Genomic DNA, 26387 nt, shown 5'->3' on the forward strand with positions numbered 1-26387 from the left:
TGGCATTTAAAATGGCATTTTAGAACGAAAATGATCCATGTCTACAGTGGAGTTACAGCTAGCATTTCTGAAAAGCCCTCCTTCCACACTATACCGCTGAAAACGCACATCCCCTGACCACACACACACAGTCATGCGCTGCAGCGTACGCACACATCTAAGGTACAGCAGTCAGCAGGCCTGCTGAGAACAACCCAAGAGAGCAGTGCACGTTGGACAGTTTATCAAGGATGTACCGCTGGATCGCATCTTACTATAGTTGTTAAACCTGATATTTAAATAATCTTGTCCATCTAGTGATCTAAGTCTTTTGAATCTATCAGGTAACGTGTCACAGCATCAGTACACTGCTTCAAGCTTTCACTTTCATGCTTGTACTTAGTAATTTTAGTGAAACCTCAGATACTGTTGGTTAGTTCCTGTTGGTTTTGCAGTGTGCACCTTTTTTACCAACCAAGTTTGTCAACGCTATTATAACAACACTGATCACTCTGCCTATTCAGAGTCCCACGGAAAAACAACCTGACAGGTGGTAATTTGTGTGTAACTCATCTTTATTTATGATTTGGTTAAGGATGAGACAAAGACCATGCGGGTCAGGCAGTTGAAACGGTAAGCAACAAATAATTAATTCATTATAAACTAATGAATTATTCATAAGCTGCCTATGTCAACGATGCCATCGTCCATCGCGATGTTTTACATTAGACAATCCTAATGTGTCGTGCCGCTCACGTGCTGCGTGCGTGTTGCTCCCAATATGTCAGGTAGCCCCGTTGGAAATATCAAACTTACAATATGTGAACGGCCCTTCACATATTTAATAACTATAGTTAATAGTTAATAGACTCGGCCATACAGCCAACGTGTGTGTTGGTACAGGGTTCAACGCTAAGGATTTTTTGTACTGGTCCGATCGGGCAAGTGGTTTAGATTTTTACTTGCCCTGCCAAAATTTTCACTGGCCCCACCAAAAAAAAGGGAAGTTAACCACATATTTTAAATAATGTGTCAAAAATAAAGTCTGTAAGTCTATAATTTCAATACTTAAAAAACAATTGTAAATATAAGTGTTATGCAAACAAAAAGAGTAGTATGGAAAATGCGGAGGCATTTTATTGCAGTTTGAAGTTATTTAACAAAAGGTGGCTGACTTGTCAAACTGACGCCAAACTATGCATAACATCACTTCATTTTTATTTTGTCATGTCGTTTCCTTGTAAATGTCTACTTCCAACACGTTAGAGGCAGACATTTTCGTTTAGCCTTTTAATTTGATGTTGCCGCCATGTTGCTGTTTCTACACTGTACTGGTTGTTACCAGGTTACAAAAAAAAAAAATAGCATGGTCAAATCAATCAGATAAGACGAATCGGAAAGCAATATGTTGTTTACGACATTACAGAGTAGGTCGCATTTAAAGATTTAAAAGCACAAAAAAAAAAAAAATGCACGCAACTGACAAATAGTCACAGACAAATTAAATGTTAGTGACAAGGCAGCACTGTCCCAATCGGGCCAGTAATGATCCGGTCTACTGTCCCAAGTGTCTCTCACGCTGGCCCTGGGCCACCGGGCAGTCCTTATTGTTGAGCCCTGTGGTATTTTCCTTGGTGTACAAGCTTGGAACTTCAAACTAGCGCACAGTTGGCATAACTTTGTTAAATTGCTGCAGTTTTGTTTCGTGCAGAAACACAGTGTTAAAATGCGATTAATTAACAATAACAAAGTGTGGAAATTGGTTAATCGTTGCATCTCTAATCTTCCTACACGTATCGAATATTGCATTATTTAGTATGCTATGACTAATCTAATTTTTCCTCAATATTACACAGCCCTACAACAAACACCATACCCCTAATGTTTTCAAAATAGAAGTACAATATATACCACTACCATAATACCAGTATAAATCACGTATGCTTTTAATTATACCACTTTTTAATTCTATGGTCTGTTGAAATTCGTTTTTCTGATTGGCTGGAAATCCAATAAAATTGTTTAATGCACAGGTAGTTTCTGTCAGTTTTGATCACAGTTTAAAATCAATGCACTACCCTCAAACATTATTAGTAACCATACAGTAGTAACTCAGTGACATTCATGTGTATTCACATTATTCATGTGTATCTCGAGGATACCGACAAGTGCTTCAACAGTGAACCACAATAGATCAATCAACTCACCAATATGCTATAAAATATTTGCGAAGATGTTTAGCTAACATGTTGCAAATACATGCTTTCATTGCAGGGAATAACTGGTTAATTCTGAGCTTTTCCTCCAATCTTCTGGGTTTAAAATCTATATGGGGGGTCACTTGTGGTCATTTAGCATAGACCTGCAAGTACTTCAATGATGTGTTGGTTTAATTATATTCATGAGACTGAGTTTCCTTATTCTACGAGAAGAGCTGCTTCTGAATAATTCGGTCAAGCTGTGAGACTGCACACTGGCACGCAGTAGTTACATAGGCTTTCATAATGGGTTGCTGTCCTAGTAATTTGAACTGGTATTGGCTTTTGGGATGGATGTTTCCTATGGGTTGCAGCTGGACGGGCATCTGCTCCATGAACATATGCTGGATAAGTTGGCGGTTCATTCCGCTGTGGCGACCCCAGATTAATAATAGCATTAAGCCCAAAAGAAAATTAATGAATGAAACACTGGAGCATATGAAAGCCGTGTCTATCAGCTGATCCTTCAGTGGATTATCACAGCATTCAAATGCTGACACACAAGATTGTTAAACGCTCTTGTGTCTGAGGATTTTATGTCCCTTCAAAGCAGGCATTTTGTGTCTAAATTTAGAAAATAAGCACTCTTTAAATATAAAAATCTTGCATTTTCTTACATTCATTGCATTGAACATATATTGCATTCTCATTTCGTTACCTACAATTTCAGAATAGGTACGGGCCACTGACAAATGATGGTTTCTCTCTCCTCTTTCTCTCCTGCTTTGCCCCATCCCGCCTACTCCCCTACCTTCTTCTCATAGCTCTCCACATCTATTTTTTAAAAACAATTCTGACTTGAACTGGAACTGAAATCCTTTGAACGCATAGCAATCCATTGATTATGCCTTACATATACAATATATGCTAGTACTAGCCTACTAGTGAAAGCATTTTTTCAATTTAGAATGATTTGTTTTTGAAAATTTAATTTATGTTAAAATATATTGTTGAGCTGCAGGTTTAGGCTCACACAAATGACTGCAATTTAATTTATTTAAGAAGATTTTAATTATTTATTATTATTTTTTCTGATGTTCAATATTACAAAATGTTCTACATGTTTCTTGAAATAAAATATACTGTGTTCAGTTGGGGAAAAAGAGTTTTTTTTTTTTTAAACCCAGACATTTAAATATAATATTGTAGAGCTGTAATTACAATACCATGAAACCGTGATATTTTTTATCCAAGGTTATCATACCGTCAGAATCTTATACTGGCCAATTCCTAACTACACTACCATTTTCACTATACACAACGCATGCTACAATATTCAAGTCACTATACCGGTTAATCTCACAGACATGTTATATATATATAAATAATTATACACTACCTGACAAAAGTTATGTCGTTGATCCCAGTTGTAAGACCAACAAATAATAACTTCACTTCTTGTTGATCATTTGGAAAAGTGTCAGAAGGTAGTTTTTCTGTTGAACTGCATCCCAAACATCACAAATACTACAGAAGACCTTCTGGACCCATATGGAGCCAAGATTCTCACAGAAAACAGTCAAGTTTGGTGGGGAAAAAATCATAGTTTGGAGTTGCAATGAGGGTGTGTGAGAGATCTGTAGAGTGGATGTCAACATCAACAGCCTGAGGTATCAAGACATTTGTGCTGCCCATTACATTACAAACAATGAGAGGGCAAATTCACCAGCAGTATAGTGCTCCTTATAATTCACGTTATTTTTTCATATATCCTACTCAATGACTAGATATGAACATTATTGAGTATGTCTGGGGTAAGATGGAGGATGCATTGAAGATAAATCCAAAGAATCTTGATGAACTCTTGGAGTCCTGCAAGAACTCTTTCTTTGCCATTCCAGATGACTTTATTAATTTAGTTATATCAAGTTATTTGAGCCATTGTAGAGATGTATGGATGCTGTCTTTCAAGCTCATGGGAGTCATACACAATATTAATTCTTTTCCCACTGCAATATGACTTTATATTCTATACTGTACATTATTTCTGTTAAGTGGACCATGCACTGCTTATTTTCATTCTGCCTCCATCAAAAGTGCTCATTATCCCTGTCATTAATTTATTTAAATTGTCCTGTATTGTAATTTGCGTATTAGCACATCCGAATGTTATGCAGTATTATATAATGAATAGTTCCGTTCATTGATGCTGATTGGTCAACAGCAACAGAGTCTTTAGTGTACAATTAAAAAGTGCAATGATCACACCACTAAACACATCTATATATCAGTGTGCAGTATCCTTAGAAACAGACATAATAATACATTGAGAAAAATCCTCCATGTATTACAAACTACAGTAAAAAACAATGTTGGCAACTAGGTCAAAAAATGACAAAATGAATGAAAAAAATGTCAGTCTCTAGGAACATTTTTCAGAAAAAAGTAACACATACTTATTGTTTTTAGTTACCTGTTAAAAAAGCAATAACATACTGGAGGCGACTACAGTCTGTAATCACAATATAGCATGGCTTTCCCGTACCTTATTGCTTAATTAACTCTCTTTTTCTGTAGCCAGCTGATGTTTTTAAGACAAACACTAAGCCTCTGGCATTGTGTCACAACCTTTTAACACCTCTGTGCTCTTTTGGGCTTCAGCTAATGCCTCAGATTGTACGAGATGTGGCCCTCATAACAACAGGAACAGATGTTGCTCCTTAATTACCAGGCTGCTGCCAACTGCATTTCTGCGGGAAAACTTCACTTGATAGTTTAGTGCTGTCATTGCCACAGGCCACTCTGATGATGCTTTTACACACAGTAATGATTATGTGAATGCAAATATCTCATCTATAACACTTCTGCCAACACTTATGAGAGAAATGCCACAGAGGCTCCAACTTTTCTGTGTCATTTATATAATTACATGTAAATACTTGATTCTGATTAATCAGTTTTGAAATACTGTGGTAATTTTTTTTTTAAACAACATCATTTAAAATGTGTAATTTAGCCATTATCCTATAAGTTCTACAAGGCTGTGCTTTTTTTAACAATGTAAAAAAATAGAATTGTTGGATTTAAGGCTGCACGATATTGGAAAAATCAGATATAACGATATTTTATTTTTGAACACATATGAAAACAGTTTCACATGATGGTTTAAATAGCTCTATTTTCTGTAATCACAATGCAATAAATGCTTTTCTTATGCTCCTTTGTCTTGTCTCTTGTTGAAACATATCAAATTCTTAGATCAAGTAAAGATATTGTTTTGTTTTCACCTTCAGAAGAAATAATTGATAAATAAGTTTAAAGAGGGATAAAAACAAACTAAATTATCTGCAAATGGTGTAAGTAAAATTATTTAGTTTTTGCTTTGAAATGTGGACTAGAAACAAGACAAACATTTCATATAAATAATTAAATACAATTAATCTTTGAATTTTACAATTGAACATCAGAATTTTTTTTGTGCCCAACTGTTGTAAACTCTCTTTAAATGCTCAGTCACAGGCCTTAAAAGATGCAAATTATAGACTTTCACTTTATTAGGGTTAAACTCTACAAATGACATGTAACTCCTGGTCAACTATAATTCCGACTTAACATTCCAGGTCTTGCAATGTGACTATTGCAGATACACACATTACGATATCGATGCTGAAACAATCTGTTGTGCAGTTGGATTCATTAATGTCTTCTGTGACGCATCCAAAAAAGGCTACACAAGCCTCTAAATGGCATCTCAAATGTTCTTCTGAAATGAAAATTTTTCTCTGACCCGATGATTATGTTAAATTATTTCACTTTAAAGTAAATGATAACCTTACATAATAGAAAAAAACATCAAACTAATTTAAATATAAGACATCAGTAATGTGCAAACGAGGGCTGCACAATATATCGTTTCAGCATTGATATTGCAATGGGATCATTAGCAATAGTCACATCGCAAGCATATGCAATGTTAAGTCTGGATTATAATTTATCATTATGCAAGTGTTTTTTAAGGCATGTGACTGCGTGAGTTTTAAAAGCATTCAGGCCTAAAAAGTTGTACTGTCTGTAACTGACAAATGAATAACGGTTTAATTGTTAATTAAACGAAGGATATGCAGTATTATTTTTCATTTGATTATTCAATTACTGTACACCTAAATACAGTTTGACTCATTAAAAAAAAAAAAAAACCTGTTTATTTAATTGGTGTTTTTTTCTTTATTGAATTTATCTATGCTTGTAGATTATTTCTGTACTCCCAAACAGAATCATCCAAATCAATCTAAAATGTCAAATTACAAACAGTTATACAATTCATTTAATAAAATTGTATTTTATAACGCAACGCAAATTGCAGAATAAAACAATATCGCAATAGTAGTTTTTTCCGATATCGTGCAGCCCTAGTGCAAACATTTTTTTACACTACTGTATGTATGTATATACATATATATATATATATATATATATATATATATATATATATATATATATATATATATATATATATATATATATATATATATATATATATATATATATATATACACACATATATATATATATATATATATATATACATATATATATATATATATATATATATATATATATATATATATATATATATATATATATATATATATATATATAAATATATACACACACACACACACACACACACACACATATATACATATATGGTGGAGTTTATTGTTTATTTAGATCCCATCAGTTTTCATTAGACACACACAGCCTAAACCTTCTGCAAAATGTATATTTTATGTTTCTTCACGTAAGAATAATTTGGACTTTCAAAAACATGTATATAAAAATGATAGTGTATATTAATATATGTAATCAACTTTTTCATTTTTTGCTGTATTTTGTAAATGTTTTGTTGCACAATTACCAAATTCATCATTCTAACTGTACTTTTTGAAGATTTTACATTTAATCACAACAATCTTATTTTATGACTATAAGCATGCTGTTTATCCGCAAATAGATTTAGCTAATTATACTATTTTTAAAAATCCTGCAAGTAGTAACTACTGGAGATGCAACACTTTTAAAGAACCTCTTATCATGAGTGTCAGAGGCCATATTATGCTGCTGTATATCTGAAAAAGCTCTTCATGTTAATATCCTGCAGCAGCAGCTCTCAGGTTTGCCCTCTTTCACCATTCTCATTACATGATTAAGTAAAACTGCATAACTATCAGTACTCTAAGCTGCCATCAGCACTGACACTCGTGTGGTGATGTACATTCCACTCTCCAGCCCTCTTTCACTCACTTTTATAAAGAATAAGAGTACTTTCTTGTTTCTGTGCCAAAATGTATGGCGGAAAACTACCTGCAGCATTATAATGTGGGCTATCAGTCCTATTGACCAAATTGGGAATAAGAGAGAATTGTAAGGTATTAGCGGTACACTATTATGCACTACGTAGCTAATATTGGAATCATGTTGAGTGGGTTAGACCTGTGAGTCATAGCTCATTAATAAAACAAACAATAATATTATAGAAAAGGCTCAATTCTTATTTAATGAGATTCCCTCAGAAGTATTGTTATATTATGTTTTTCTAAAAGTTCACAAAATTCAGCCTCAAAGAGCTTTCAAAATTGGTCTCAATAGAACCAAATAGAAAGAGAAATACACATTCTGTGTGAATATTAAATGTGTGAACTGATTTTTCCCCACACCCCTATTCCCCTTATTCTCCGCCGACGAGTGGGCGCTGCCATTTGAATCTTTTTGGCTCTAGACTTCCGGTCTCATTCACTTCCATTCATTTTTAGACATTAAAAACTGCTCATTACGCTTCTTGATGTTGTAATTTGATATTTTCTTGTTATTTTATTCTACTTGGTCTGTATAGTTATGCAAACATTTGTTTGTAAAGCAAGTAGTTTGACCGTTTTCTGCCGTTTATTATTCCTAGTCATTTCTCCCATAGGCGACTGTATCGGAAGTTCTAAGACAATCGCGAAAACAGGCGCACTTCCGCATTTTAGAATAAGGTCAATAGATGACAATGTTTCCCAACCCTGTTATTAAAGTAACACCAACATTCCACATTTTCAACCTAATCAATTTCTAGTCAAATGCACCTGAATCAGCTCATGAGAACATTAGAAGAGACAAAAGCAAAATGAATGGGTCAGTTAAGGGACACATCAAAAATATGTACTGTTAGTGTGTCTCCAGGAACAGGGTTGGGAAATACTACTCTAAACAATCCTTGTTCGTGTTGATCCAACACAATCTCATCATGGCGATTTGCAACTTTTTGATTTAGTGGGTAATTTATGAAGGTAAATCAGTTGCGAAACTCGAGAGCTTGCAAATGTAAATGTGAGCACTTGTGATAATAATATTTGTATGTGTAGGTTGAAATGTACACTTACAGCTCTGATGTGAACAGCTGAAATCCTCGATTTGCACACACACACAACAATCCACACACTTGTGTTTTAAATTCGAAGTTGCAGATTAATAGTTGTGTATTTGTAAAATGTCATTCACAAATACAAAGTGACAGACACACGTGTGCACGGCAAATTTGACTGCATCTTCGCTCTACAACCACAGGTCGGCACTCACAACCTCTCAGATTCGTCAGTACAACTACAAATCTCCCGCGCTCTGACTTTTGCTACACATCTCCCGCGATCTCTGTAGCAGAACTCATCTGTGCACTTGCAGATGCAGAGGCGTGAGCAGCGCTGGGCAGGGGAGGGGCGGGGCTGGTGTAAAGCTGTTTGATTGGCTGATGCCTGACCAATGAACAATGCCAGCAGCCAACAGGACTGAGGTGCAAAATAATCATTTCCCACGATTATTTTATTATTTAGGGTTTATTTAAACTCTTTTCTGAAGAGATTCTTGTTAAAAATAATAAATTCTGTGGAAATGTACATACCAGTAAAAGAGCAGCAAAGCCAGTTTATTGGCTAGAGCCAGCCAATGAGATGGGGCGTTTCTGTTTGTCAGGACACAGGGCAGCTCACGTTGTTGGAGGCCTCGAGCAATCAGAGGGTAAGTTATGATTTTTAATAATTATCTATATGTTCAATACTGTTAGCTAAGCTAAGGACTGTGCTGGGTGCTTCTCTTGTTTGTTTCTTATATAAGAAAACAGTTATGAGTTATCTAGGAGCTGCTTTCAATCATGTTATATGGTTCTAAAGATACGATTCAACCCACATGAAATAAGAAGTTGTAATAGTATTTATAGTAAATAATAGTACGTTTTTGAACCATACTAACTATAGTAAACTGTATTATACAGTATATATTGCAGTATCTACAACTTTGTTAATGAATGCAACAGCACACTGTAGTATTAACTAGCATGAACTTTAATAAATTGAAGTATACTTGTATGTATGTATGTATATATATATATATATATATATATATATATATATATATATATATATATATATATATATATATATATATATATATATATATAGCTTAAATTTGAAAAAATTGAAATATAGCTATCTGTTTAAAACTAAACATTCTAATGCCATTTATTATGCAAATATCAAGTTGAAAAAAATCTGTTAAGAATACGTATTTATATGTAAAACCTAATACATTTTAAAGCAGTTTCATTTCTTTCTAATTTTTACATCTACATGCATTACATCTGATTTAGGTCCACAACTTGCATCCTTCAACATGATATGTGTGTTCAAAGGAAGAGCAACTAGGTGAGGGAGACAGTGTCCATCGCTCGGCTGAGGGTCCACTTTGAGCATCTCATCTGCAGGGTTAAGCAACATAAGCTGAACAGTCATCATCTCTCTCTATTACAGCGAGCATCAACCAGCTTTACACAATGGCTTGCTTTCTGACCATTAGTTAATGCTTGAGCAAAGTATTAAAGAGGAGATAACATTTGATGGGTAATGATGAAGTTGGATTTACCACCTCCATCTCATTATGAACAAGGAAAAACCCTGAAATATTTCAATACAAGTAACTAGACATTTGCACTGCACTTATTTGGACTGTAAATTTTATTTGACAAATTACATTCCCTTACAGAACAGGTGTCAAACTCAGTTCCTGGAGGGCTGCAGCTTTGCAAAGTTTAGTTCTAACCCTAATTAAACACACCTGATCAAACTAATTGAGTCCTTCAGGTTTGTTTGAAACTTTCACTTAAGTGTGTTGAAGCAGGGTTGCAACTAAAAACGTGAAGGGTTACGGCCCTTCAGGAACTGAGTTTGACACCCCTGCCTTACAGTAAAGTGTAAAAATACTACATTAAACAATTATCAAAATAAAAGTTGTGTTTGTGGGTGAGTGTGTGTTTTGTTCAAATCTGTAGTCATCTTGGCAAGAAAAAAGAGAAAATAAAGTCGGCTTCCTCTTGAATGATCTGAATCATTTTGAAGTGTTTGTAGATGAGCTGGATCATCATGTCATCTTTAGCATAAATAACATCCTTTTCAAGCTATGCAGCTTCTCTGAGTTCCTCATCGACTTGAAACATGCTGATCTCTCCTGTCACTCCATCCTTACAGGAAACTGAGAAATAACCTATAGTTAGTAACGTTCATAATTAAAAAAGTGATATAAAGGACACACTGTACACAAACATGTAAATAGATAGATGGATAGATAGATATGATGCAGGTTATAATAACAAAAACCAGTATGATCTGTAAGAAACTGAAACGCCTAGTGTTATTTTTAATTGCTATTAATGTGTGTGTGTGTGTGTGTGTGTAAATATACTTCAATTTATTAAAGTTCATGCTAGTTAATACTACAGTGTGCTGTTGCATTCATTAACAAAGTTGTAGATACTGCAATATATACTGTATAATACAGTTTACTATAGTTAGTATGGTTCAAAAACGTACTATTATTTACTATAAATACTATTACAACTTCTTATTTCATGTGGGTTGAATCGTATCTTTAGAACCATATAACATGATTGAAAGCAGCTCCTAGATAACTCATAACTGTTTTCTTATATAAGAAACAAACAAGAGAAGCACCCAGCACAGTCCTTAGCTTAGCTAACAGTATTGAACATATAGATAATTATTAAAAATCATAACTTACCCTCTGATTGCTCGAGGCCTCCAACAACGTGAGCTGCCCTGTGTCCTGACAAACAGAAACGCCCCATCTCATTGGCTGGCTCTAGCCAATAAACTGGCTTTGCTGCTCTTTTACTGGTATGTACATTTCCACAGAATTTATTATTTTTAACAAGAATCTCTTCAGAAAAGAGTTTAAATAAACCCTAAATAATAAAATAATCGTGGGAAATGATTATTTTGCACCTCAGTCCTGTTGGCTGCTGGCATTGTTCATTGGTCAGGCATCAGCCAATCAAACAGCTTTACACCAGCCCCGCTGCTCACGCCTCTGCATCTGCGAGTGCACAGATGAGTTCTGCTACAGAGATCGCGGGAGATGTGTAGCAAAAGTCAGAGCGCGGGAGATTTGTAGTTGTACTGACGAATCTGAGAGGTTGTGAGTGCCGACCTGTGGTTGTAGAGCGAAGATGCAGTCAAATTTGCCGTGCACACGTGTGTCTGTCACTTTGTATTTGTGAATGACATTTTACAAATACACAACTATTAATCTGCAACTTCGAATTTAAAACACAAGTGTGTGGATTGTTGTGTGTGTGTGCAAATCGAGGATTTCAGCTGTTCACATCAGAGCTGTAAGTGTACATTTCAACCTACACATACAAATATTATTATCACAAGTGCTCACATTTACACTTGCAAGCTCTCGAGTTTCGCAACTGATTTACTTTCATAGTAATTTGTATGAATTCGTACAATCTCATTCATACAATTTAGTGCGATTTGCTAATCCCTCAAAAATGGTTGAGTTTAGGGGTGTGATTTGATGCATTGCATGCTTTCTTTTTAAAATCGCACATTTTCATACGAGTGAGCTTGTATGAATTACCCATAAAACTGACAAAACGCAAAATAGTTACGCTTCCTTGTGAAATCAATCTGGTTGATCTGCTGTACACTAGCATACACCCCATTGTTCACAATTTTTATGATTTTCAAGTACTGTAACAGCTCCTGCTTATAGACTATGCACATGTGCATGATGTGCAAATTTCACAAAATTACATTATGGTTGTCTTCAAATGACAGTATGATTTTAAAAGCTTCAGCTTTTAAGGGGTGGTCCAGAGTGAATTTTAAGGCTTGGTTGAGTTTAAAAGATCCAAAGCAATGTGTGCTTGTTCTTCATTTGTAAAAAAAAAAAAATATGTTTTTTTTCTTCATATATCCTACTTGATTATACTTATTATATACAGCTACTCTGCTTGCATGAAAACAATTGTCATATTTCCTAGTTCCTCCGAAAGCCCGCCCTCTCTGATTGATTGGTCATTTAACAAAATGTGCTGTGATTTGTGGATCGGCTCCATGTCAGCAGGAAAAGCATCATGCCTGTAATAGCATGCGCTGTGCCTCTACTGTGTAGATACTGTCAATTAGTTTAGCTTTTAGCTGAATCAGTTTGAGCCTGAGTCAGACAGAAAATAAAAAGGACACATCTGAACCCCTCGCCTGCTCTCTAAAATAAAATCTGACAAGAGTCTGTCATATATATTTGGGATATGAGCATGTGTAAGTAATATGAAATGTTCACATATATCTTGTGTGAGATTGTTATTTGAGATGTAGAACACAAAGCGGCTGCATGGAGAGACATTTGACGGATGTATGGGAATTTGTAGCTAAATTGTTTGCGGTGCCAAACAGCATTTCTTGTTGTTTACATTCTTGTTTACGTCCTTGCTACAACATATAGTTAATGCTAGACATTATGTGTCATGTAATGTATTGATTTTAACAAATAAAAACACTTACAGGTTGTGGCTCATAATCCACATCTTCGTCTATTATGGTTGGAGCTGCTCTTTCTTTGAAAAGTTTTTAGTCGAGTCCAGCAATGAACTGGGAGAGATTCTGGAAGCTGTCTTTTGTCAAATGCTAGTTATGTCTTTTTTTATGCTTCTCTGGAACATAACATAACACTTCTCTATCTGTGTTGTGTCCTTTGAAAGCCTAAATACAGAAACAGAACAAGCTCCAGGGAAACAGCTGCATTTGGATGCCTTTTTAGCCTATAACATTACAGTGCCTCTGGCCACGCCCTGTTGCTGCGTGTAACCTGAAGGTTTTATGATCTCATTAACCCGGATGTATTTTTTAGTAGTCTTCAAACTTTGTTCGCTGTAGGTTTTGCCAAGCTAACTATATAAAAGCCAATGTCTCCCTTTACATTGAACTAAGTTTATTACATTCAGAGATGCTGCTTATGTTCACACAGCTACATTACACATCAACCAAAGTTTGAAATATATCATAGTGGACCACCGCTTTAAAACCATTTTTTCAAAAGTTTGCTTTATCAGACACCACAAATGCCATTGTCGTTAAGATGAATAACAACTATGCATTAAAAGATGTCAGTTGTTTTAACATACTGTGTGTTTTAGAAAAACCCATAGCAAACAGCGAATCATTGAGCAATCTGATGCCACCAAATGCCATTGAAAAAGTGGGTTAACTCAGTTTACACAGAAAACCGCCTGCTGCTCTAAACAGATTTTCTTGTCCCCAGCGCTGCAGTTTTGGAAGCCCTTTGTGTGCTTTATTTTATTAGCGGTATGTAATTTAACCTTCTGAAATGTTCAGCTGCACCTCACCTGAGCTATAAAAACCATGTCAAGCGTTCTCTTTGAGTTACTACTGCTTGTGGAGTGCTGATGTTCATTCAAGCTTCATACATGTCTTAAAACATTAGAGTGATGTCCATTTTCAGGGCTTTGTTTGCTTGTGTGTCAGAGCGTATGCGTTCGGATGTGTCATTGCATCTTTCAGCAGACGTTCTCTCATATATAATTAATGACTTTTTCAATCGCTGAGATGGGCTGCTGTACAGTGAAAAACCCCCATCACATTGCCGGGTTCTCTGAGTGCACTTTGTGTAGATGTTTTCACCATTTCGCCTGGTTAACCCCTGATCCCTTTGAACTTTGTTAACCCCTGACCTCATCTGACCCTCACTTTTTTTTGCTTGGAGGTACCGGGTTGTTTCCATAGTAGCAGAGACGTGGGCTGATCCATGTAGGAAATGAACTGTGATTCAGTCTCCCAGGTGACATCGCCTGTCACTTAGCCATATCATCATCTCTCACTCATCCTGCTGCCTTGCTGTTTTACTGTGGCAGGACATGCTTCTTTTTGTTGAAAGCTATTTGAATCATTTATAAGTTTTTTTTTTTTACGCTAGAGAGTCTCTTGCACAGTTAATTAAAATACTCTGATATTTCAATGTTATCTCAAGGCAATTCGAAACTTTTTGATTTAGTTGCTGATTCGTATGAATTCGTATGATCTCATTTGTACAATTTAGTACGATTTGCTAATCCCCCAATGACAATTGGGTTTAGGGGGTAGGGTTTAGTGCCACGCCTACTTTTCAAAATCATACATTTTCATACGACTGATCTTGCAAATTATTATGCATTATACTGACAAAACGTAAAAAATATATTTCCTCGTGAGATATTGGATATTTATCAAGTAGGGCTGCGCGATTTTGAAAAAATTGAACATTGCGATATCTTGTTTTTCTGTGATATATATTAGCAATATCACACAAGTAGCAGTGCAATATTGCTGTATATCAGCACTGATGGGAGGCGTGCGGCCTCATGCCTTGGCGTCATGACACCATGGCCTCATACCACCAGTGCTGATATACAGCCATATCGCTCTGATACAAGTGTGATATTGCGTTTATACAGCAGTTCGACAGCACAATTGTGTATATAAAAAAGCAAATCAAACAGAGTCTAAAAACCCTTTTGGATTAGGAACTGCTTTCTTCCGCCATTCATTCACATCTGCAGCTGACGTCAAAACAGCAGAAGCCATTACTAATTCACCAACTTCACTTCAAAGCTAGTGTTTGAATGACTCTCTATAGCGTAATGTATAAAGTGATGACAAAACAGGTGATTTCACTCACATTTTAAGATTATAAGGCTGAACATGACATGAAATGCCATCCGTCAACAGAGATATCTCCCTACAGTCTAATGCGGTCTACAGTATTTCTCTGTTGCAATCAATATATTGTGACGGGTGCCAGGAGTAAAAAAAAGGATACAGAAACTTTTTTCGCTCTTCCTATTGGCCTTTATGCGTTTCCACCAAGTGCTGTCGACTACACACATGCCAGTCAACGACAATAAGTAGGCAAAAGGAAAAGAAACAGACATTCAAACATGTCGCAAAATAAAATGTTTCATTATTGAAATAACAGAATGATACAGCGGTGGAGCGACTATCACACTTCTCCTCTGAGCTCGATGAACTGAACCATGCAGGTCCCATGCATGCATGCTTACATCTCAAAGGTAAAACAACCACAGAAGAAGTCCTCTTAAAGGGGACATGACATTTATATACAATGCATATCAAAACATTAAGCGATATGCGATCACAGCAGCCGCTCGAAACCCGTCCCATAGTAACTCCGTTACTGACATCACAGTACAGTTACTAACCCACTTCTCAGCTGTGTTATTCTGACAAACACTCACCGCCACTCCTGCCACAACAATCACCCACTCCCCAGTCTCCAGTAATTTCGGAGACAAATGTTGGCAGGTAATAGTTTTGTTAGCAAATTTGTTGTGCCTCTGTCATGATGACAGTGCATCATATCTTATTTGTTTTTTGCAAGATACTCATATTCAGCTTAAAGTACAATTTAAAGCCATAAATAGGTTTATTAGGTTAGCTAGGTTTGATTAATTAGGCAAGTCATTGGACAACAGTGGTTTGAATTGTCAAAGGCTAATTGTTAGTCCATCTCTTGTCTTTTTTTTGTATTGCTCCTGTGTTACCTTAGTTTACCTTATATTGCCTTGGTTATTTATTCTCTCTACCCCCTCCTTATCCTGTTTGCTTGTTTGGTTAATTGTTTCCCACACTATATATGCCCTCTTGTATTAGTCTCTTGTTGTCAGTTGTTTTCAGTGTTACCTTGATGACTCTGCCACTGTCTTTGTTTTTGTTGACTGTTACTGTATGACTGCATTTGGGTCCTCACTTATTATTTCTTATACACACCACATTTGATATAGGGAATACTGTGAAAGTGTCCTTGCTCTGTTAAACATCACTGAAATAAAGGAAATATTTAAAAAAGAATTCAAATGTCATAGGAGGGCTACTAATTTTGCCCTCAACTGTATCAGAATAATATCGAGCATGCCATTTAAATTGTAATAAAAAATAACAGTATTAAATAAAAAGAAATTGAAATAATTTTAATTTATTAATTTTTATTTTTAGAATGGATGACCATGGCTAACAATGGTTCAGTTGCATATTGAGTACGTTCTAAATTATTAGATTATATTATTATTTGGGGATTAAAATAGTAAATATAGACAATTTTAAAATCTTAGATAAGATTATGTACATGTTACAATTATTCAATATTAGAATATATTATATATTTGTTGTCTAACTTAATATTTAAAAAGTAATTCAAATGTATAGTTGAAGTCAGAATTATTAGCCCCCCCTGAATTATTATCCCTTCTGTTTATTTTTTCCCCAATTTCTGTTTAACAGAGAGATTTTTTTCAACATTTCTAAACATTATAGTTTTAATAACTCATTTCTATCTTTGCCATGATGACATTAAATAATATTTTTGTAACATATTGTAACCTGCATTCTGGAGATAAACATTCCATTTAACATTCCAGAAAACAATCTGGGTGAATCGCCAGGACAATAAAATCACTTGGTGACGAAAAGTCTGGCTTGGTAATCCCTTGGTGACATGTTAACAAGTCTGGGAGACTTCACAGAACCACTCTCTGCCTACTTCAAAAGAACGTGACAGATAAGATAAGAAAAGGAAAAAAAACTCTTTAGCCAACATTCTGCTCACAGACAAGACATTCCTCAAAATTAAACAAAGACATTTATAACCCAAATCTCTTGTTTAATTTCATTTAACTTTTGTAATGTGTACAATACCTGATATAGACTATACACCTTCACGCTTGCAGGCCTTTTTAAAAGCATCAAGGATGTAAGGATATGGGAACTATGTGATGTACTTGTAGAGTGTTTGGTGTCAATAGAATGCCCTCGACATTTTATAACACATGATGCATAGATCGAGACCATAACTCGCATTGTTTTATTCTTTAAAGCCCTGTATTAAATGCCTGTCCGCATGCTTTAGGCGAGCGCTCAAATTTGCATACGCGCAGCCCATAGACAAAGGAAGGTTCGCGCGCAAACTTTCCCCTGAAATCATTGGTCAGAATGCTGTACGGGTTGTCACGTGACCCGCAGGTATAAGCACACTTTCCCCCAAACATCTGGGCAGAAAGAGAACGTCCCAAAAAGGAACATCATTGACGGTGGCCCTCGGGCCACACGTGGCTTTCTAAGCCGCATGGACTTTTTCCCGCCACGCTTTCTTTATTTTCCGGCAAAGTAAATTCAGTTTAAAGTTTGCGATCGTGTTCGTCCGAACTGCATTACAAACTCCAGGCATCAAAGGACATCAAGAGTAGTTTCATCACGACGGAAGAGAGACGCATAAGAGAGACCGCCAGACATGAAAGACCAGGTGATTTTAGTTATGCGATTAAGCTGTGCCCCTTATCAAAAAGGTGTTTTTTATAACCTTGGTGGTCCGTAATGGTGCGTGTGGAACTGAAAGTTTTGTCACTCTTTAATCTGAAATCTATATTTTCTAGCTTTACTATTTCTCTTTGCTGTTACACGTTCTATAGACCCGATATCTCCACGTGGTTTACCTTTGTTTTGTGTTAAATGTATGTTTGTGCGTTTGTTTGTTCGTTACGTCTGACTAGTCAATAAATTCCATTATAATCAAATGAATTGTATTGTTTGCCTCACGAGAAAATGTCACTGAAATACAGATTCCCCTGCCTAGCTATTATAAGTTGTTTAAAACTTTTGAATGATTAATCTACTTCACAAGAAGTAGCAATTAAATTCCCTTTTTCTAAATGAATAAATTACAGTGTCCGCTCGGAAGAGCGGCGGCTCTGCTTGTGTTCGTTTGGTCAAATTAACCATAAATTGAGCCGGAATATTAATGATTAATAATAATTCGTTATTGTTGATAATTAATATTCATAATCTGGGAATCCGCTCAATCGCGCGAGCATGATCATTTACAATCATATGTTTGTTTGACCAAACTGACTGAAGCTTAAGCCGGAATATTAATAATTAAGAATAAACCGTTATTGTTGATTATTAATATTCATAAAATGAGCTAATTTCATGTTACATTTTACAAAATTTTTTAAAGACACTTCTATACAGCTTTAAGTGACTTTCAAAGGCTTAACTAGGTTAATCAGGTTAACTAGGCAGGTTAAGGTAATTAGGCAAGTTATTGTATAACGATGGTTTGTTCTGTACACTATCGAAAAAAAATTAAGCTTAAAGGGGCTAATAATGTTGACCTTAAAATTGTTTTAAAAATTAAAAACTGCTTTCATTCTAGCCGAAATAAAACAAATAAGAATTTCTCCAGAAGAAAAAATATTATCAGACATACTGTGAAAATTTCCGTGCTCTGGACAAAAAAAATTTAAAAGGGGGACACAATTCTGACTTCAACTGTACATGTGTGGTTGATTATCTATTTCTGCTGGTATGAGTTTCACATGATCTTTCTGAAAAGTCTTTCTATGCTTGTAACGATATCTTTTGTTGTGCGATCTATTGTACTAAAATATATTGCGATAAATAATCTTACTGTCATTTTAAGGCCATTTTATGCCACTCATTATATAATGCCTGAATGACAATATTATATCATCATAATGCAAATACACTCTTTCAAAGAACACACAATATTTTATTCTTAAGAATATTTCATTTAATTATAGTCACTTTAACAATTTAATAATTAGGCATTGGAATCAGAATGTGAAAACGCATATCCCAAATAAATATTAATAAATGTTAACAAAAGTACAAGGTAAAAATTAACGGAGGCTGCGATTATCCGCTACCAGATTTTCAATTGTCAGACACCCACATGAAAATATATAGTGATGTTTAGTAAATACTACATTGTTTTTTTTTTTTTTTACCATACTGACACCTCCAATAGAGATAGAGATGCTGCACAATCAGCTAAAATGTTGCTAGAATAGTTTTTTATGTAAGGTGGATATATATATTGCATCACCAAGAATGATTGAAGTCATGTCATTTGTTGTGTGATAAGTTTATATATTAATTGACAGGTCTATAAATAACTGCTTTTAAAACAGAATATAAAATAAACTTTATTGTTATCTTTTTAAAGATAAAGATTTAATGCTAAATAAACATTTTTTTTTTAAAAAGGCCTACTTTTATAATTGCTTACCCTAAAGACTTTAACAGTAGTATACAGGATGAGTTCATTTTCAGAGAAATATAGCTTTTTATTGATTTCCATAAATCATGTTTGTTTGCAAATGAAGTTTTTTAAAGAGCTCCTACAGTTCCGATCTGCCCTATTATGCACACTACGCAAGGTGTGTAGGGCCCTGTATTGCGGAAGGAGTAATTAGATAAACACAAATGCATATATATATATATATATATATATATATATATATATATATATATATATATATATATTTTTTTTTTTTTTTTTTTTTTTTTTTTTTAACCTTGCACATGTATCAGCCTGTTCAAGCCAAATATGAGTTTTCATAATGCATAATAGGGGCTCTTTACAAAATAAGATTAACAAAAACTAATAAAAACTGAGTTATCTGTTTGCGCATGTATTCCCATCAATTCTTTAATTTACCCCCAAATGTGCAAATGTTGGCTGAAATCTGCCTTTAGCCAGTGCAGCTCCAACAAACAATCTGAAAATGGTTTCTTTCTCCCATAAACCCATAACGCTGCCACCAGCTAGTTATTGTACATTCATCACTTTGGCTTACAGCCCAGCATTTAGCACTTTCTCCAGCCAGAATCCCAAAATAACAATGCATCCACAGTACTGTTATGCCACTGATAATGATGAACAAAACACCAAATATCTCTCATGCTCAACAAACAACAGAATTTTGATCATTAAGTCAACTTTCGTGTAACTTTTTAAAACTACAACGTAAACGTCATATAATTAATTGTGCATTTGTGTTTTTTATAGTGCATTTACAAAGTCAGCACCCCGAACCGTATTCACTGTGTGATTTGATTCTGGGATGTGACATTCAGCGAGCTGTGCTGAGTGGATGATGCTCCATCCAGCCTGTCATCACAGCAGTCAGCAGCACATTGTGTTTTAACAGTAGCACAATGCAAGTTTCTGGAGAACAGCGATTGGTTCAGGCAGCCTCTCCAAACGGATGCTGACAAATATTTAACCTGGCCGTAAATCACATGTGACAGCTGACAGCCACTTCTTGTCCCAGACAATGCTGTCACTCACTCATAGCCTTATAAGAAGGAGCTGGACAATAGATTATGAAAATATAACAAATATTTACTTCATTTTATTTTTTTATTTTTTTATTTATTTAATTTAATTATATTATTCACTATTAACAAGACCATACATTGTAGTTTATAATACTGAATAAGAAAAATTACAGACTGTCTAAGTTTTCTTATATCCCCTCTATCCCTCTAAATTAAATTAAATCAAACATAGCCTCAGAAAAAGAGAAAACAAAAAAATTTTTAATTATTAATAATAATAATGTATGTAGTTATATTTTCTGATTCTCAAGCATTTTTGTTTATTTATGGTTGTAAATTGCATTATGGGACCTTGATCTCTGTCTACTCTTGTCAATGTTAAAAATTCAATTTACGGTATAACAAAGTGGCTTTTATTGACCTTAATAGTTTGAAAAATATAATGTACAAAAAATTATATATAGACAAATAAGTCAAAATTAAAAGAAAATGTACTGACAGTTTATTACAAGTCTTTTATACCATAATATACAACACCAACCCAGACAATATGTCACTTTAAATCATTACAAATGTTCGTAGAAGTAATTTTTTCCAACTTTTCAATGTTAAAATGTACCTGTTTTACCCCGATTATAAGATAAGACTTTGGTGTCTGTCTTTTTAAAGTTTCAGCTCAAAATGCCCATCAGATTATTTATTATGTAATGTAGAATCTGACCATTTTAGTATCTGAATACATTGGATTAGGAGATTCCCCCCAATGTGTAAAGCGCTTTGAAAATACAAAAAATGTACGGAATTATTATTATTATTATTATTATTATTATTGTTGCTGTTTTTATAGCCTTTGGCTACATGCATGTTTGCTTCTCATGCGTTATCAGATAACAGCTGTCGGTGATAGAGACAGACACAAATGAAGCTAAATTACAGCTCATTAGTAGGGCCAGACAGAATCTGCTGACCTTTTTATCTATTTCTGTGAAGAATTTGCAGAAAATTTCCGGATTTATGCAGAATAATTTTATTATAACTAAAAACTTAATATATGAAATAAAGAAAATATACCTTTTTAACTTTTATTTAATGTTTACAATCCAAATCTAATTAGATATTTAGTAAACAAAGCAAGTCTCATATAGTAAATCTACTAAAAGACAGAAAATATTATTTTACAGACTGTTGTAAATGAAACATAAACATTTTCATATTTGTCAATAACATTACTGAAATTATATAAAAAAAACTGAATTAAAATAAATGTACACAGGTTTATACAAGTAAATAAATAGACTCAATCATGGGCTAAAAATCTGCGGATTTCTGCATGTACAGATTCCGTGTGGGCCTACTCATTATTCAAAAATACCAAGGAAGTTTTTTTAATGTATTTGTTGTGGAGTTTATTCAAGCCTTTCTGAAATGATGAGTGCTGCAAACACAAATGATGTTTGCAGTACACACACACACACACACACACACACACACACACACACACACACACACACACAAACACACACACACACACACACACACACAAACACACAAACAAACACACATTATCGTTTACTGGTAGCATGCAGTCATGGGATTATTGCAGTTAAGAATTACATAGCGAATTTACTGTTTTTATTACAAACATGCACTGTTTTAAAAAGAATTATTGAGGTGCAGCTGATCACAGAGAGCCATAACATATGTTTTAATTTCAGTTTCTCTGCAAAAAAAATGTTCTGTGGACATGTGCATACATGTTATTATAGAGACATGGCACCTGTCAATCAGTTTAGTGGCACAGAAAACCGCACTCTTACGTCATGTTGCAGTGGGCCTCGAAATCACTGGGATTTGGGTCCTATTTTAATGTCAGGAAATTTAAAAGCTTGAGACTTGTTGTGTTTATATCACTCCAGTAGTACTGTGGAAACACTATATCTAAACACAGTTCTGTCCAAGCAGCTTATAAAATATGATTTTTATCAAAGATGCCCTTTAAAAGTTGTTGGAGAAAAGATCAATGTCTCATAATGCAGTTCAAAAGCATAAATAAACGGGGGAAAAATAAAATAATAAAAACATGAATCACAAAAATGGGAAACTGTTAATCTACTGATATTTCTTTACAGTGTAGGTTACAAATAAATTAATAAGATTTTTAAAAACTGTTTAAACAGATGATAAGATCCTTTAAGGAGTCAATATTTCCTTTTTCTAGTATTTTACTGTGTGTTAGAGCTGATGTCAACAAAACATGGTAAACCCTTGATATAGTCTATATTTACCTAAGTTGTACTTTGAGTCCTGTGGGTTAAAGGAGAACACTTAGTGGAGAGACATCTACCCCATCTGCTCTTGCATTTGATTAAATATTAAAACTCGGTAGAACAGAATAACACATTTTTAACGGTTATTTTTAAAAACACAGATCACTAAATATTAGTTTCTGAATTGTAATGCCCACTTGTGATGCTTTTTAAAAGAGAGTTTCTGCTTTGATATAATTTTCTATGTTATGTGATGATTTCTTATTGAGGCAGGAATATCTGTAGGTTATAGAAATGCTGTTTATTTTAAATGTCTTTTAAATAGACAATATAGTCTTTACTATATACACTCTTGAACATTTACAGTAAGGCTCTTTATTGGCATATGTTTCTATAAAGAGCCTTTAACATCCATGGAACCTTTCCAATAGACTCCAGTGTGTTTTTATTTATTTATTTGTTAGTGCTGTCACAATTAGTGCCGGAAAGAAAAACCTCTGCATTTCAAAAATCGCTGCTTACATGGTAGACTCTTAATAAGAGTATTATGTTTTACGGAGTATTGGTGTCCATGTAAATGTACTCAGAAAGTGCCAGATAAAGTTGTGAGCTGTCAAAGAGCGCATTCCTTTGCCTTTCAGCATGAGCCCTCCAATGTTTCAGTAAGTTTGACCTGTTTCCCCATTAAACACAACTTTTAAAGCATCTGCTTCGCGTTGTTGTGTCAGAATCCTTGTGAAATACAGCCATACTTTAGAACGTTTAGTTTAAGCAAATGTGATGAACGCAATCATGCAGGTTGAATCTGAAGAGAGTCGCTCTGGCTGCCCTGTCCTGCGGTGTGTATGTGTGTGTGTCTGTGTGTGTGTGTCTGTATGTGTCTGTGTGCGTGCACACGTTTCTTAGCAACAAACCTGCCTAAAGCTGCCTTAACGTCGTTGTCTGTAGCCACTTAATCAAAAAGTTACGAATTGCCGTGAGATTGCATTGCACTCTCAGCTCGCATCATTCAAAAGAAAAGATCCACATTGCCCCTGATAACATCAACTGACTGGACTGTCTTAGCAACAGGATGAATGTAAAGGGGGAGTAAGCAAAATTGTTTCTACTTTATAATTAATGTTCACTACTTACAGGAATCAACTTTTCAATGAGTACAATTGTTTGTATTCAATTTTTTTGTTATTATTATTATTATTATTATTATTTTCCAACTTTCATATCTGCAATGCCTGTATTTTGGCATTTTTTGTAGTCCACTTAGATTCCAACTCGGAGATATTTTTTTTCTTTATTGGCATTGATTGTTTTAAAAAATTTAAATGGCATTAACATGCCTGTGTTTTAATTTCGATAATAAATATGGCTGTCAAGCCAGGATCTTGGTGGTTTATTGTGGGTATGTTGTTTACATGAAGACATCTTTGTTACAAGTTAAGCAAAAATTCTAATAAACAATTATATTTTGAATTTAAATAGTTTTTGTCTTGCGTTTACATTAATTTTACATTTCAATAGCCAAAATGACAAGTTTCAGTCTTTTAAATGTGATTAAACATGATTAATTTAAAAAAATGTGATTCATTAGTTAATTTTTTTTTATTGATTGACAGCACTATTATTGATATATTTTTTGAAGTAGTTAGTATTCGAGGCAAAATTGTTATTATACAGAATGTTTGATAAATTAAAGGTATACGTTTTAATTAACAAATTAATTCTGATTTATTTCTATTCATCTGATTCAAGTTTATTAATGAGTAATGGATGAATACACTGAAAGAAATATATATATACAGCATGGTTGATGATGTTAACAGATGTGAAATAAAATTACAAAATCCCTGTTGAGGTTTTATGAGGTTTTGAAGAATCAGTTAGCTTCCCATTCTGATCATTTAGCAATACAGTAAGAATCATTAGAGCCATTATGCTAGCAGATGTTGCACAGCTTGACTAGTAAACATTTACTTCATGTATTAATTTCACAGTTCGTTCTGTCATGCGCACTGACTCTGTTCTGCATTTCCTACTGACAAGACCATCAGTAGGAGTCACGTTAGGCCAAGTTGCTTCTCGTTAAACATTCATCAGCAAAGTCAACTCATTTTCTCATATTCTAGTAATCTGCTGGCATTGATGGCTGAATAGGACTGAAAATCATGTTATGAATATGCATCAATTGAGAGGAATTGGCTTGATTCATATAATATTCGGTCAGATTAGAAGGAGTGGTGTGGTCCTAAAAACATCTGAAATGTTAGGATTGTAAATGCTTTATAAATCCAGATATTTTCTCAATCAGTTTATAAACTGTTAATTAAGGGAGAATATTCACAATGGGTTTGCTTTAAAGTGTTTTTACATTTTGTTTCAGGTCTAATTTTAGATGTCATCTAAGCAAGCAAAATTAATTTTTGCAGATTTTCACAGGTTTGTTAAATAAATATAGTGCAGTCTGATTTACATTTTCATTCACAGATTCAAAGTATCAAAATATATCTCTGATTTAACTTGATATTATGACAGGAATTATTACTAATGCAAAATAATAGCTAATTAATTCATCAATGTTTTAGTTGTTTTAATAATTTTAATTTTTGTTGTACAAAAAGTGTGTTTTGTTCATTTTAAAATATAATAATATTAATAATAATAATAATATTATTATTATTAATAATAATAATAATAAATATTGCAAAGATTGGGTGTTTCCCAGTATTGGGTTGTAGCTGGAAGGCCTTCTGCTTTGTAAAACATATACTGGAGTAGTTTGCAGTTCATTCTGCTGTGGCGACCCCAGATGAATAAGGGACTAAGTTGAAGGAAAATTAATGAATTGCAATGATTAGTTGTAAATTAAAATGTAAATAATTGTTATATTTTAATTAAATTGTCTTTATATTATTTTAGTCATTCATTTTTAGTAAACAGCATTTTTGAATATATGTTAAAATTTCTGAATTAGGCAGTGTTTACAACTTATTTGAACTCTCTTAACATATTGCCTTCCATGTAATAAATGCTCTTTCTTTCCTTTTTAATTGATTTCTTTCATAGTATATTAATTTTAGTTTGTTTTTAACTATTATTATCTTATACTGTTTAATTGTAAATATTTACTTTCAACATTGACAATATATTGTTGAATGACTGCATTCAGTTAATACTCTTGTTTCTATTTTTCTTTTCCCCTTTTTATAATTTTTTTTTCTTTTTTAATATTTTATGCAAAATACTTTTGCAAAAAAAAACAAAGGATATGTAACAATTTGTATTGTAAATTTGTTTGTTTTTTCGCAATAAAACAACAACTATGTGGACACCTATTCATTGCAGATATCACTTTTTTGGGGGGGAGTATGCTGTCGTATTTTGCACTGTCGTTGAATTTG

At 34.1% G+C, this 26387-nt stretch overlaps 1 protein-coding gene and 1 long non-coding RNA gene across 3 annotated transcripts in view; one reads left to right on the forward strand and one right to left on the reverse strand.

Moving 5' to 3' along the window:
- The window catches only part of adgra1a (adhesion G protein-coupled receptor A1a), an 84492-nt gene that overhangs the window by 9784 nt on the left and 48321 nt on the right, over positions 1–26387 (forward strand). The gene's annotated exons all lie outside the window — the stretch shown is intronic.
- LOC141376834 (uncharacterized) lies at positions 10205–11573 on the reverse strand. Its single transcript, XR_012388079.1, has 2 exons — positions 11283–11573; positions 10205–10736 (listed from the first exon to the last, which is right to left on the reverse strand). It is a non-coding gene; the product is annotated as an uncharacterized lncRNA (long non-coding RNA).

This window comes from Danio rerio, chromosome 12 (assembly GCF_049306965.1).
Source record: "Danio rerio strain Tuebingen ecotype United States chromosome 12, GRCz12tu, whole genome shotgun sequence".
Lineage (NCBI taxonomy): Eukaryota > Metazoa > Chordata > Actinopteri > Cypriniformes > Danionidae > Danio > Danio rerio.